This window comes from Jaculus jaculus, chromosome 18 (genome assembly GCF_020740685.1).
Source record: "Jaculus jaculus isolate mJacJac1 chromosome 18, mJacJac1.mat.Y.cur, whole genome shotgun sequence".
In the NCBI taxonomy this organism is placed as follows: Eukaryota; Metazoa; Chordata; class Mammalia; order Rodentia; family Dipodidae; genus Jaculus; species Jaculus jaculus.
The window spans coordinates 15383136-15395840 of record NC_059119.1 but is presented as its reverse complement, the minus strand read 5'-3'; the positions used below and the strand labels follow the sequence as shown (position 1 = coordinate 15395840).

At 39.2% G+C, this 12705-nt stretch overlaps 1 protein-coding gene across 2 annotated transcripts in view; it reads right to left on the bottom strand.

Moving 5' to 3' along the window:
• Adk (adenosine kinase) overlaps positions 1-12705 on the bottom strand; it is a 486906-nt gene that overhangs the window by 325062 nt on the left and 149139 nt on the right. The window lies entirely within an intron of this gene.

The following is a 12705-nucleotide window of genomic DNA, read 5'->3' as shown; positions in this document are numbered from 1 at the left end:
TCTCACGAGCTGGGATTAAAAGTGTGCACCACCTCGCCTGTCTGAAGTTTTGAATTATGTAATTACATTGAAGAAGTGAATTAAAGTAGTATTTGACAACATGCTGAATTCTCATACTTAATCATGTCTTATGTAAATACATAATTTAAAGAATCTAAAATGTAAGAGGGCTGCTGGGAGTTAGTTCAAGGCAATCCTGTACTATAGACGGTGGGCTCCAGGTCAGCCTACATTAGAAAAAACCATTAAACTATGGGGCTGAGGAGATATCCCAGAACTGGCAAAGCAGCAGAGAAAGAAGGACCCCTAGGGCTGAGGGGTACATAGTCTAGCATCACTGGTAACATCCAGATTCAATGGGAGACCCTGTCTCAAAAAACACTGCAGGGCTGGAAGATGGCTGCAAAGGCTAAGGACACAGGTTCAATTCCTCAGTATCCATGTAAGTCAGATGCACAAGGTGGCAAATGCATCTGCAGTTCATTTGCAGTGGCTACAGAGGCCCTGGTGTGCCCATTCTCTCAGTACATATTTGTCTCTTTCTCTCTCTCAAATAAATATTTTTTTAAAAACACAGGGGATAAAAGAGCATAACCTGCTTTAATTTATATAAAATCAAACTTAAAACCTAGGGTGGTGAGTGACTAGGAGACACTGCAGAGGAAACAGCCACATGAATGCTGCTTACGGCTAGCCTGACAACCAGCTCCAGCAATATGGTGACAGACACTGTGGTCACTGAAAACTCATCAAAGCAGAAATGCAGAGACTACAGAGAATTCAATACTAAATCAGACTTTTAACACACCCACCAAGGCTCAGGGAACATTGCAGAAGAAGGCATGGAAAGGTCATAAGAGCCACAGGGTGGGTAAGAACATCCCAAAACATAGGCCCCAGTCCCCAGAAACTGACTGAAGAACCCTCATGAATACCAATAACCCATTGAGGAGGGCCCTCAGTGGAGAGGGGATATACAACTACATCCTTTAACACAACAACAACAAATCGCTGGGCATGGTGGAGCACCCCTTTAGTCCCAGCACTCTGCAGGCAGAGGTAGGAGGATCACTGTGAGTTCAAGGTCACCCAGAGGCTACCATGAAGATATATAGTTCCAGATTTACACATATTGCAGGTAATTAGAAAACCTAAGCATCAAATTAACCAAAGATGCAAAAATCTCTACATCATAATACAAAAAAAATCAAGACTTTATAATGCCACCAAAAATCATAAAAACAATAGAAATAACCTTCAGTGAGACTGATTTTAAACAAAATGCCCAACAAAGAATCAAAAGAATAATTATAACTACATGGAAAGAAATCAAAGAAGAAAACAAACTACTGAAGGAGAACAGAGGAAACCAACATAATAAAATAAGGAGATTTAATCCCAGCACTTGGGAGGCAAAGGTAGGAGGATCACCATGAGTTCAAGGCCACCCTGAGACTACATAGTGAATTCCAGGTCAGCCTGGGCTCAAGCAAGACCTTACCTGCACTTCATTTGCAGTGGCTACAGAGGCCCTGGTGCGCCCATTCTCTCTCTCTCTTTTTTTTTTAATTGAAAAATAAAGAGGTCAATATAAGACATGAGTAAGAAAATAGAAATACTGAAGAAAATCTAATCAGAAATACTAGAAATTAAAAAACACACACCAGTAGAATAGATGAAGGAGAGGACAGAATATCTAAACTAGAAGACCAGATGGCAGATATAATACAGTCCAACAAAGAGGAGGACAAACTAATAGGAAGGTATAAGTGGGAATTTAAAGATATTTGGGACACTATGAAGAGACCAAACATAAGAATTCAGGGCATAGTAGAAAGAGAATGTCACTCTAAAGACACAGTAGGTATTTTCAACAAAATGATACAAGAAAATTTCTAACAATTAGGGAAAGAGATGCCAATACAGATACAGGAAGCCTCCACCACCACACGTATGTAAGCTTTACCACAAGCAATTTTACAACAAAAGAGAAAACTGATACTTTAAGATGTCAAAACCAAATCTTTTCACAAAGTCAAATTTCACTCTAAACAACTCATGAATTTCTCTCTCTCTCTCTCTTTTTTTTTTTTTTTGCCCAATATGGACGCTTTATATAAATGGAAATATGTAATATGCTATGAGATTTTGGTGACTACAAGCAAATTTTCAAAGTTCATGTAGGTAGTAGCATTATCTTCTCTCTCTCTCTCTCTGTCTAGCTCACTCTCTCTATTTTTGTTTTTTTTTTTAATTTTTTTTTGTTCATTTTTTATTTATTTATTTGAGAGCGACAGACATAGAGAGAAAGACAGATAGAGGGAGAGAGAGAGAATGGGCGCACCAGGGCCTCCAGCCTCTGCAAACGAACTCCAGACGCGTGCGCCCCCTTGTGCATCTGGCTAACGTGGGACCTGGGGAACCGAGCCTCGAACCGGGGTCCTTAGGCTTCACAGGCAAGCGCTTAACCGCTAAGCCATCTCTCCAGCCCTCTATTTTTGTTTTTGAGGTAGGGTCTTGCTCTAGCCCAGGCCGACTTGGAATTTACTATGTAGCCTCAAGGGTAGCCCTGAATTCACTGCAATCCTCCTACCTCTGCCTCTGGAGTACTGAGATTAAAGGTGTGTGCTACCATACCCAGTAGCATTTTCTTTCTTTCTTTTTAAAAAAAAAATTTTTTAAATTTATTTGCAAATATACAGAGACAGAGGGGGATAGAAGGGCACGCCAGGGCCTCCTGCCACTGCAAATGAACTCCAGGTAGATGTGCCACTCTGTGCAACTGGCTTTACGTGGTACTGGGGAATCGAACTCAGGATGTTAGGTTTTGCAGGCAAGTGCCTATAGTTCCAGTCTATCAGTAGGAGACTGGGGGGAAAGGGAAACAAGATGGTAAGCAGTAGAGCTAAGCTGTGGGGTGAGAGAGATCCTGTCTCAAGCTAAACAGATAAGCAATAAGCGAAGGACATGCAACGTTCTCCTCAGGCCTCTGCATTGCACATGCACACACCATACTATGTATGCCCCTAGAAACAAACGCATGCAAAAACTAAAGAAAGAAAACATTATACCCCAAAGGAATAATGAACAAAAAATAAAATGATAAATGTTGAGAAGCAATGAATGCCTCTTACTAGTAAGCAACACATGCAAATAGATTTCTGTACAACAGTTAGTTATATGTCTTAATATAACCAGCATCAGCAGAGATAGAGATGTCATGTTGACATAATAATACAGTATTAGTGACAGAAATCTCTTGGAAAGTAATTTGGAAATATGCATCAAGAGTCACAAAATATTTATATGCTATTATTGCAAAACTCTATTTTGGGGGATCTAGCCTAGGGAAGATTCCAAAACATACAAAAATGCAATGCAAAAAGGCTGCTTATCTTGTCCATATTGTAAGTAAGACTAAAAATATCATAAATATCCGAAATCCAAAAAATAATTAAGTAAATTATAATAATTATCACTGGAAGAAATACAGAAAAGCTTGTAATACTATTATTATTTAGATGTTGTACATTACAGGAAAGAATTATGACATCTTATGAAGTTATGAGTAATAGAACAACTAAATATATTAAATAGATATATAAAATGATCTTAAAATAAAAATTAACATAAAGAACACAAAATGCAATACAAAGAATGATCATTTGTTGCTTATGAAATCTAGTATGTAATATAGAATGCTTTATATATACTATTCAATGAAATTATCAGAATAATTCATTCAACATGAGTCAAGTTTCTTCTTTATAACTAGCAGGGGAAGGAAATTATTAACATGCACATAGCATCCTTAATATAAACCTTTCCCCTTTTACATGTTCTAAAACTTGATCATATGTTTATACTAATTTCATAATGAAAATTTTTTTATTAAAGAATACTTCCATGTCACTGGAATTTAATTCAGAATTTCTTATGGATTAACCTTATGAATAAACTGATTAGAAGTATTTAGAAACTTTTAAACTAGTTTTAATTCTTGTTTAAATGATGTTTTCCACTTTTCTAACACAAAGCATTTCATACATAACTAACAATCTCTAGACAACATAGCTATCTATAGATCTGATTTGCCTGTTAGATATTATTTATTTTATTTAAGAGAGAGACCTAGAGAAAGACACAGACAGAGAGAGAGAGAGAGAGAAAGAGAGAGAGAGAGAATGGGTGTTCCAAGGCTTCCTGCTACTGCAAACAAACTCCAAATACCTATACCACTTTGGGCATCTGGACCAGGAATAGAACGTGGCCAAACAAGTGTCTTTTCTCCAGCTCCTAATTTGCTTTTGAGGAGGGGGGGGGGGAAAGGCGCAACACAAGAAAGTAGAAAGTTTCCAAAGACAAATGATTAATTGGGTGAGCAATGCTGTAATGAAAATACTGATCTTTTGATTCTGGCTTAGTACTGAAATTTCTTGAGAGATGGCATAAATCAGAAAAAAATATATATACAGAAATAGTATCAAGCTAATATTTCCAATACTGATTTCTGATAAACATAAAAACAAAGCTGGTGGATCACTACCAGAAAAGAATTGTGGAACAAACAGATATGACTCAATGACCAAAGTAAACACAGCAAGTTAACATAATTGATCCTTTAGAATAAAAAGCCCTTTTGGATCTGAAAATAAAGGCACAAGTATACGTCAATCAAATGCAGGAGGGCGTATTATGAACAGATTCATCTTTTCAAACCAATAGCTATTATTCTAACAACTACTACATGGAGATGGGTTATGCAAAGGTTAGTAACTTAACAATTTTAACACAATTTTTGTTGGCTGTCAAAAATGTATGCTGGGGCTGGGGCTGGGGAGATGGCCAGCAGAGCTTACCAGCCCAGGTTCAAATCCCCAGTACCCATGTAAGGCCAGATGCACAAACTGGTGCATGTGCCTGGAGTGCATTTGCAGTGGCTAGAGGTCCTGATGAATTCATTCTTATTTCCTCTCTCTCCTCTCATCGTTCACAAATGAAACAAAATAAAATAAAAATGCTGGTAATTTCCTAAGATTTTAAATAGTTACTACTTGGTAAGGTTTGTGTGAAGAAAAATAAATGATTTTCCAATGTGCTTTGAGAGGTGAATAATAGGAACTCACAGAAGAAAACAGTATGCTCCCTGTGGTATCCAGAATAGAGAGCATTAACTTTGCTCTTATAAATTCTTAAAAAGAATAGAGAATATCTGACACACAAAAATGAAACAAAACTTTGAGTATAAAAACAAAAACAAGGGCTGGAGAGATGGTGGTTAAGCGCTTGCCTGTGAAGCCTATGGACCCCAGTTCGAGGCTCAATTCTCCAGGACCCATGTTAAGACAGATGCACAAGGCGGCTCATGCATCTAGAGTTCGTTTGCAGTGGCTGGAGGCCCTGGCACACCCACTCTCTCTGTATCTATCTGCCTCTTTCTCTGACTGTCCCTCTCAAATAAATAAATAACAAGAACAAGCCAGGCATGGTGGCGCATGCCTTGCATCCCACCACTTGGGAGGCAGAGGTAGGAGACCTGGAATTCACTATGTAGTCTCAGACTATCCTCTTAACTCACAACAATCCTCCCAAGGGAGAGACCGGGCATACCAGGGCCTCCAGACACTGCAAATGAATTCCAGACACATGTGTCATGTTGTGCATCTGGCTTTACGTGTGTACTAGGGAACTGAACCCTTGTCTTTAGACTTTGCAAGCAAGTGCTTACAAAGCACTTAACTGCTGGGCCATGCCTCCAGCTCAGTGCTTTGAATTTTTATTTATTTATTTCAGAGCTAGACAGAGAGAATGGGCATGCCAGGACCTCTAGCCACTGCAAATAAATTCCAGACACATGCACCACCTTGTGCATCTATTTTTGGGGGGCAGTGGGGAATCAAACCCATGTCCTTAGGCTTTGCAGGCAAGCGCCTAAACCATTGAGCCATCTCTCCAGCCCCCCAAAATGCTTTTTTTTTAAAGACTCACATTTTCTTTTTTTGGTTGTTTGTTTTATTTTTATTTATTTGAGAGCGAAAGACAGAGAGAGAAAGAGGCAGAGAGAGAGAGAGAGAAAGAATGGGTGCACCAGGGCCTCTAGCCACTGCAAACAAATTCCAGACATGTGTGCCCCCTTGTGCATCTGGCTAATATCGGTCCTGGGGAATCAAGCCTCAAACAAGGGTCCTCAGGCTTCACAGGCAAGTGCTTAACCACTAAGCCATCTCTCCAGCCCCAAAGTGCTTCTTTTAAACTGTATATTTGACTATATCACTTGCAAAACTTTATCTTCAGAGTTATAAAAGTTTAAACATTCTATAATTGAATAAGGGTTTATCTAAGCAAAATGTGCTTAAAATCACCTTCTTATCGAAGAAAATACAGAGGTTAAAGAAATAACTTTAAATTACAATCCTTATTCACTAATAGCTTAACCTTAGTTTTCAATGAATGTTACTTTTTCCATCTCTTTAAAATATGCTTAAATATGAACACATGTGGGAAATGTTCGTTTGGCTTTTATCAAACTGACATTTAAGTGAATTGTTTTCAAACTCACTAAACATTTGTGGTAAAAGATTTCAAAGCTTTGGATCTTATAATTTGCCTATGGATTTTCTTCCCCTGTGTTATTCTATTAACATTTGGTCTTAATAAGTATAACCTGTTTAGAATTACTGATGTTTTAAATTTATTATTTGTTTAGATGAGATGTTTCAGAAAGAACTTCATCAAAAATCCTGCTTGGCAGTTATGAATGCTCTTTTAAGGAAGTTAGAATTTCAGAGTTTTCCTGTAAATATTTCAGCTGTCTTTATCCTGCATATGTCTTATCTTCATGAATTGTTTAAAACTGCTGATGTCTGCTGCTATGCTGTGGTGGTTAGCACAATGTGAGGGCTTTTTTTGCATAGAAGAGTAACTGGGGTTATATTGTAGGGCAGAATCATGGAATCTTTGTTTTTAAATTAATTGTAAGTAGTATCTGCTTCATGCCAGGCAGAAAAAAAAAAAAGTGTATATTAAGAATTAAAGAGGACTGGGGATGTAGCGCAGTTAGCAGAGTGCCCGGCATTCACAAAGTCCTAGGTCCATCCTCAGCACCACATAGTCTGAGCACTGCGGCACATACCTGTGATCTCAGCACGAGGCAGGAGGAGGAAGGAGAATGAGATCAAGGTTATCCTTAGCTACATAGTGAGTTTGAGGCCAGCTTGTACTAGGAAATCCTGTTTCCCTCCCCACCACAAAAAAAAAGAAAGAAAGAAATATAATTGCCAGGTGTGGTAGGTGGAGCACCCTTTTAATCCCAGAACTAGGGAGGCTCGTTGTGAGTTCAAGACCAGCCTGGGACGACAGAATGAGATCTAGGCCAGCTGGGGCTAGAGTGAAACCCTACCCCGGAAAAAAAAAAAAAAGAAGAAAAAGAAAAAAGAAAGAAAGAAAAGCAAAACAAAAAACAACAACAAAAATGGCACGTGTCCGGAGTCTGTAGGAGTAGGGGATTCTGGGGTGCCCATACATTCTTGTTCTCATTCTCTCTCTGTCTCTAATAATACAACAAAACTAAAATTAACCCAGTTTACACTTTTCACTGAAAAATAAACTGTTTGGCATTTAGGTATTTCTGCATGTGCGCATGCACACACGTAATTGCCCTTTCTTTTAGCTGGAGTTTCTGAATCATCTCAGTGCTTGCTATTTTTCCTCAGCTCTGGTGATTCTTGAATCTCTGCTCCCCTGCAGAAATGGGGTTATAGATGTGCACAGTCATGCGCTGCTGGGTACGTGAGTCCTGGGGATGGAACCTGAGTGGTCTTTCTCAAGCCAATTCAGGCCCTCATGCTAGCACAGGAGACACTGAATCAGCCCGGCATTTAGTCTTAAACCATGCAAGGAAAAGAAAAACACTATAGGAAAGTGGTCCTCAGAATGACATGGGCCTTCTTTCTCCTGGTAAGCCAAGAATGTCACCTAATACCCATAGGCAGTTCTAGACCCAACTTCTATCTCCTCTCCTTCTCTTTGCTGGTTTGCTTTCTGATATATTTATTTATTTATTAAATATTTTTATTTATTTATTTGAGAGAGACAGGCAGAGAGAGAAAGAGGCAGAGAGAGAGGGAAGTAGAGAGAGAAATGGGCACACCAGGGCTTCCAGCCACTGTGAACGAACTCGACACACGTGCGCCCCCTTGTGCATCTGGCTAATGTGGGTCCTGGGGAATCAAGCCTCGAACCCAGGTCCTTAGACTTCACAGGCAAGCACTTAAACCGCTTAGCCATCTCTCCAGCCCTCTGATTTATTTTTAATCAGAGTCCATGGTTTACATGGAGCAGAAGTTTCTCTGATCACAGAAAAGTTCAGAAACATGTACAAGATATGGACGAAGTAGTTAGGCAACAACTCATTGTTGCTGTCTACAAAACAAATTCATCACAAACACCCAAACATTTAAATCCCTAGCAAAATAAAGCATTGATCTTCTGGCATCATTCCTACTGACACCAACCAGAAATGCCCTATAAATCATGAGTCCTACTAATAAATGAACCAGAGGCATGGAAACAACAAGAACAGGATCAGTTTCCAGAGAGAAGAGAACTATTTCAAGGACTAGCAGCATGGTGTCATGCTTGCCCACATCTGAGGCCAGTAACATAAGGCAAGAGACAAAATAAAACATTTTCCAAAGTACACGTACAGCTAGTTTATCCCATTATAAATTCCGAAATTGAAAAGCATCCAAGAGGTTGACCAAAATTACCCTCAAAAACAAAAAGTTCACCAAGTGTGGTCATGATTACAAAACAAGATCTAGGCCAGGACAAGGAACTAAAGCATAATAATTAAGGAACGGGAAAACGCTGGGCATGGAAAAGGGAAACTATCCAAGAGTTCTAATGTTCACTCCCTTTTCACTAGGAGGTTGATGGGGGAGGTGGGGAGAGGTAGATGGGGGACTTAATCATCTTTATAAAATAAAAGGTTATGCGCTAAGTCAAAGTCTTCCTCTGGGGTGTGGAGGGGAACATGTGTCAACACTGGTTGCGCCTAGAGGCTGAAAAGTCCTTCAGTTTGATAGAAGACAGTCAGTCATGAGGTGGAGGGAAAGGAAGGGGCAATTACACAAAGTTCAAAGGACAAAAGTAGAAACTGGGGGAGTAAACAAAAGGTCAGCGTTCCTTTTTGAGATATGTGCCAAAGTTTGAAGGTGTGCAGTGAGGAGGACAATTGTTTCGACTAACATCCTCAAGGGCAGGTTGGAGCACTTGTTCTGATGGACTGTGTCAGAGCTAATGGGACAAAATTCACCAGTCTCAGCTGAAAGTTCCAGGAATTCCGGCTCTGGGAATAGAGGCAAACAAAGCAGACAGAACTGTTCAAAATGAAAATCAGGTTTGACCTAACTAAATCCTGGACTGTATTAAGCTGATCACCCACTCTTGCTCCACATCAGCCTCACAGAAGAGAATGGACTCTGACAGAAGGGATAGGTACAGAATCTACAATTCTTATACAGACAACAAGTAACTGAAAGTTACACCATGAGGGAGGCAATTCGACAAAACACAAAAAGATAAAACTAAGCTGGGTACGGGGGTAGGGATGTAACTCAGTTTAGGTAGAGTGCTTTTCTAGCATGCATGAAGCCCTGGACTTGACCCCCAGCCCTGCACAAAAATCAGATTGGGTGATACCTCATGCCTGTAATTCAGTACTCACAAGGTAGAGGCAGGAGGATCACAAATTCAAGGTCATATTCAGCAACATAGTGAGTTGGTTTGAGCCCAGCCTGAGTTACAAGAGGCCATGCATCAAAAAGGCAGGGAAGGGGCTAGAGAGATGGCTTAGCCATTAAGGCACTTGCCTGAGAAGCCTAAGGACCCAGGTTTGATTCCCCAGTATCCACGAAAACCAGATGCACAAGGTGGTACATGTGTCTGGAGTTCATTTGCAGAGGCTGGAAGCCCTGGTGTGCACCAACTCTCTTTCCATGTGCACTTCTCTCTCTCTCTTTCTGTGCCTCTCTCATATATGGAAATAAATAAATAAATTTTTTTAGAAAAACTAGGAGCCAAGCATGGTGGCACATGCCTTTAATCCCATCACTCGAAGCCAGAGGTGGGAGGATCCCATGAGTACGAGGCCATCCTGAGACTACATAGTGAATTTCAGGTCAGCCTGAGTTGGAGCAAAATCCTACCTCGAAAAACCAAAAGGAAAAAAAAAAAAAGGCAGGGAGGAAGAGAGAAAAGATTGATTCAAACATTGAAATTAAAGAGAGATACTTCAGATTAACTATAATTAATGTTTTCAAGGACACAAATGAAACTCCACAAAGAACTAAAGGAGAATGGAGAATTTTATCAAAATTAAAAATTACTTTTTAATAAACATTGTGTGTTCGTGAGCCTCATGCCCAAAAATTATTTAAGAGGATAAAATGAATATATAGAAATTAATAGCTTGATGTGTGAATTAAGAATCCACTGAATAGGTTCAAAATTAAATGATTCTATTACTCTTGAGACTTGCCTACTACTACATAGCTACAGTCATAGCTCCAGGTCTCTGGAATTAGACAAGAAAGGAGATCAGGTGCTTACAGCAGCTGAAAAAACACAATGCAGCAAAGCCAGAGGAGATACTCAAAGACAAAATTTAAAAAAATTACAACCTAGGGAGGGCTGGAGAGATGGCTTAGCAGTTAAGGTGCATGCCTAAAAAGCCAAAGGACCCTGATTTGATTTTCCAGAACCCACGTAAACCAAACGTACAACATGACGCCACTTTGTATATGTGGCTTTATGTGGGTACTAGGGATTCAAATCCAGGCCATCAGCCTTTGCAAACAAGTGCCATTAACCACTGAGCTAACTCCCCAGCTCCAGAAAAACGTTTTGGATACAGGCAGAGCACTGAAAAGGAAGGTGTGAGAACAGAGGGAAAAATGTTTTCTGCTGGGAGAAAACAAAATTAAATTATTGCAAACAACTGAACTCAAAGTACATTTACTTACTCCCCAAAGTGTTCAATGAAGTGTGTGTATACTCATTATATTATATTGAACATACTAAGCACCCACAACACAATTTAGCACCTATTCTCATAATGATGGAAGAATAACATGGTAATTTTCATAGAGAATTTTTAATCAGATGACCCTTTTAAAAAAAGAGCTACATGACTGACATCTTTAAAAAAATTAAATTGCAACCTTCTTAATGTTTAAAGATGTTTGATGCAAAGCGCTCTCAATGTCCACTATACTAAGTACTACAGAACAGTCTGTTAAGTAACCCATTTTACAATTAACTAAATGCTACAGCCATACAAAACACTAATCACACAGTGATGTTACTGAAAACCACATAGAAAACACTCCTCTTAGATCATGGTTAACACAATTCTCATTTGGACAGTACCTTTTAAATGCAAAGGACCTTGAGACTTATCAGTCCCTAAGTATTATCTTATGTATGCCCTGGCAGAAAAACACATTTAAAAACCAATATGAACCCTGTTTAGATACTAAGAAGATATTTTCTTTCATCTTCCAAATACTACAAACAAAGATTCCAATAAAGAAAACCACAACTTTGCTGAGGCTGAAAACATCTGGGGAGTATCTTAGGATATTCATCCTAAAGAGCTCGATACGAAAGAACAGCCTGAAGGGGAGACGATAAATCTGCTCTGAAACTGGAAGTATGTTTTTAATCCACTGAATATAAACAGGCTTTTCTTTCTCTCCTAAAGGGGGAGGGGGCTTTAATTAAGAAACAAAGTACCAAGAGACAAACCCTGCATGAAAAGCAAACTTTGAAAGTAAAGATTAGAGCTCAATGTAAGATAACCGGAATAATATGATGCCTTTACTGAGACATTAGCAACCTAAAGGTAAATACCAATAATCCATTTGTAACTATGAATATAAAGATGTGAGATGACAGTTTCATAGGTGATCATTTCATTATCAATTTATATAGGATATGAATGCAAAAGTCCGTTTCAGCCAGAAGTGGTGAGGCTCCTTTAATCCCAGCACTCAGGAGGCTGAGATGCAGGAGGAACACTGTAAGTCTGAGGCCAGCCTGAGACTATGTAGTGAGCTTCAGGTCCACCTGGGCTAACACAAGATACTACATCAAGGGGGGCGTGTGTGGGGGGGAATATGGAAAAAAAAATCTGTTTCAAAAAAAATTTTTTTTTTTGAAAAATAGACAATTTATCAAGGCATAATAAATAAGATACCACAGAATTTTAAATTAAATGTGCTGACTGTAAGGTCTAACACTGACCATTTTTTAATGACCATTATTTAAAATGTTCATGTTTTCATTTTTTTAAAAATAACCAATGATGGACTCAATAGAATAGAGAAATTTTACAAGTTGGATTTCAAAAATTTAAACAGTTAATACAAAACTCTTTTTTATAAGACAGAGAGAGAAAGAAAGAGAGAGAGAGAGAGAGAGAGAGAGAGAACTGGCATGCCTGGGCCTCCAGCCACTGTAATTGAACTCCAGACCAAGTGCCACGTTGTGTGCATACAGGACCTAGTGTATGCACCACCTTGTGTCCGGCTTACGTGGGATCGGGTAGTTGAACATGCATCCATAGGCGTCACAGACAAGAACCTAAACTACTAAGCCACCTCTCCAGCCATAATACAAAGCTCTTTAAAAGCAAACCATCAC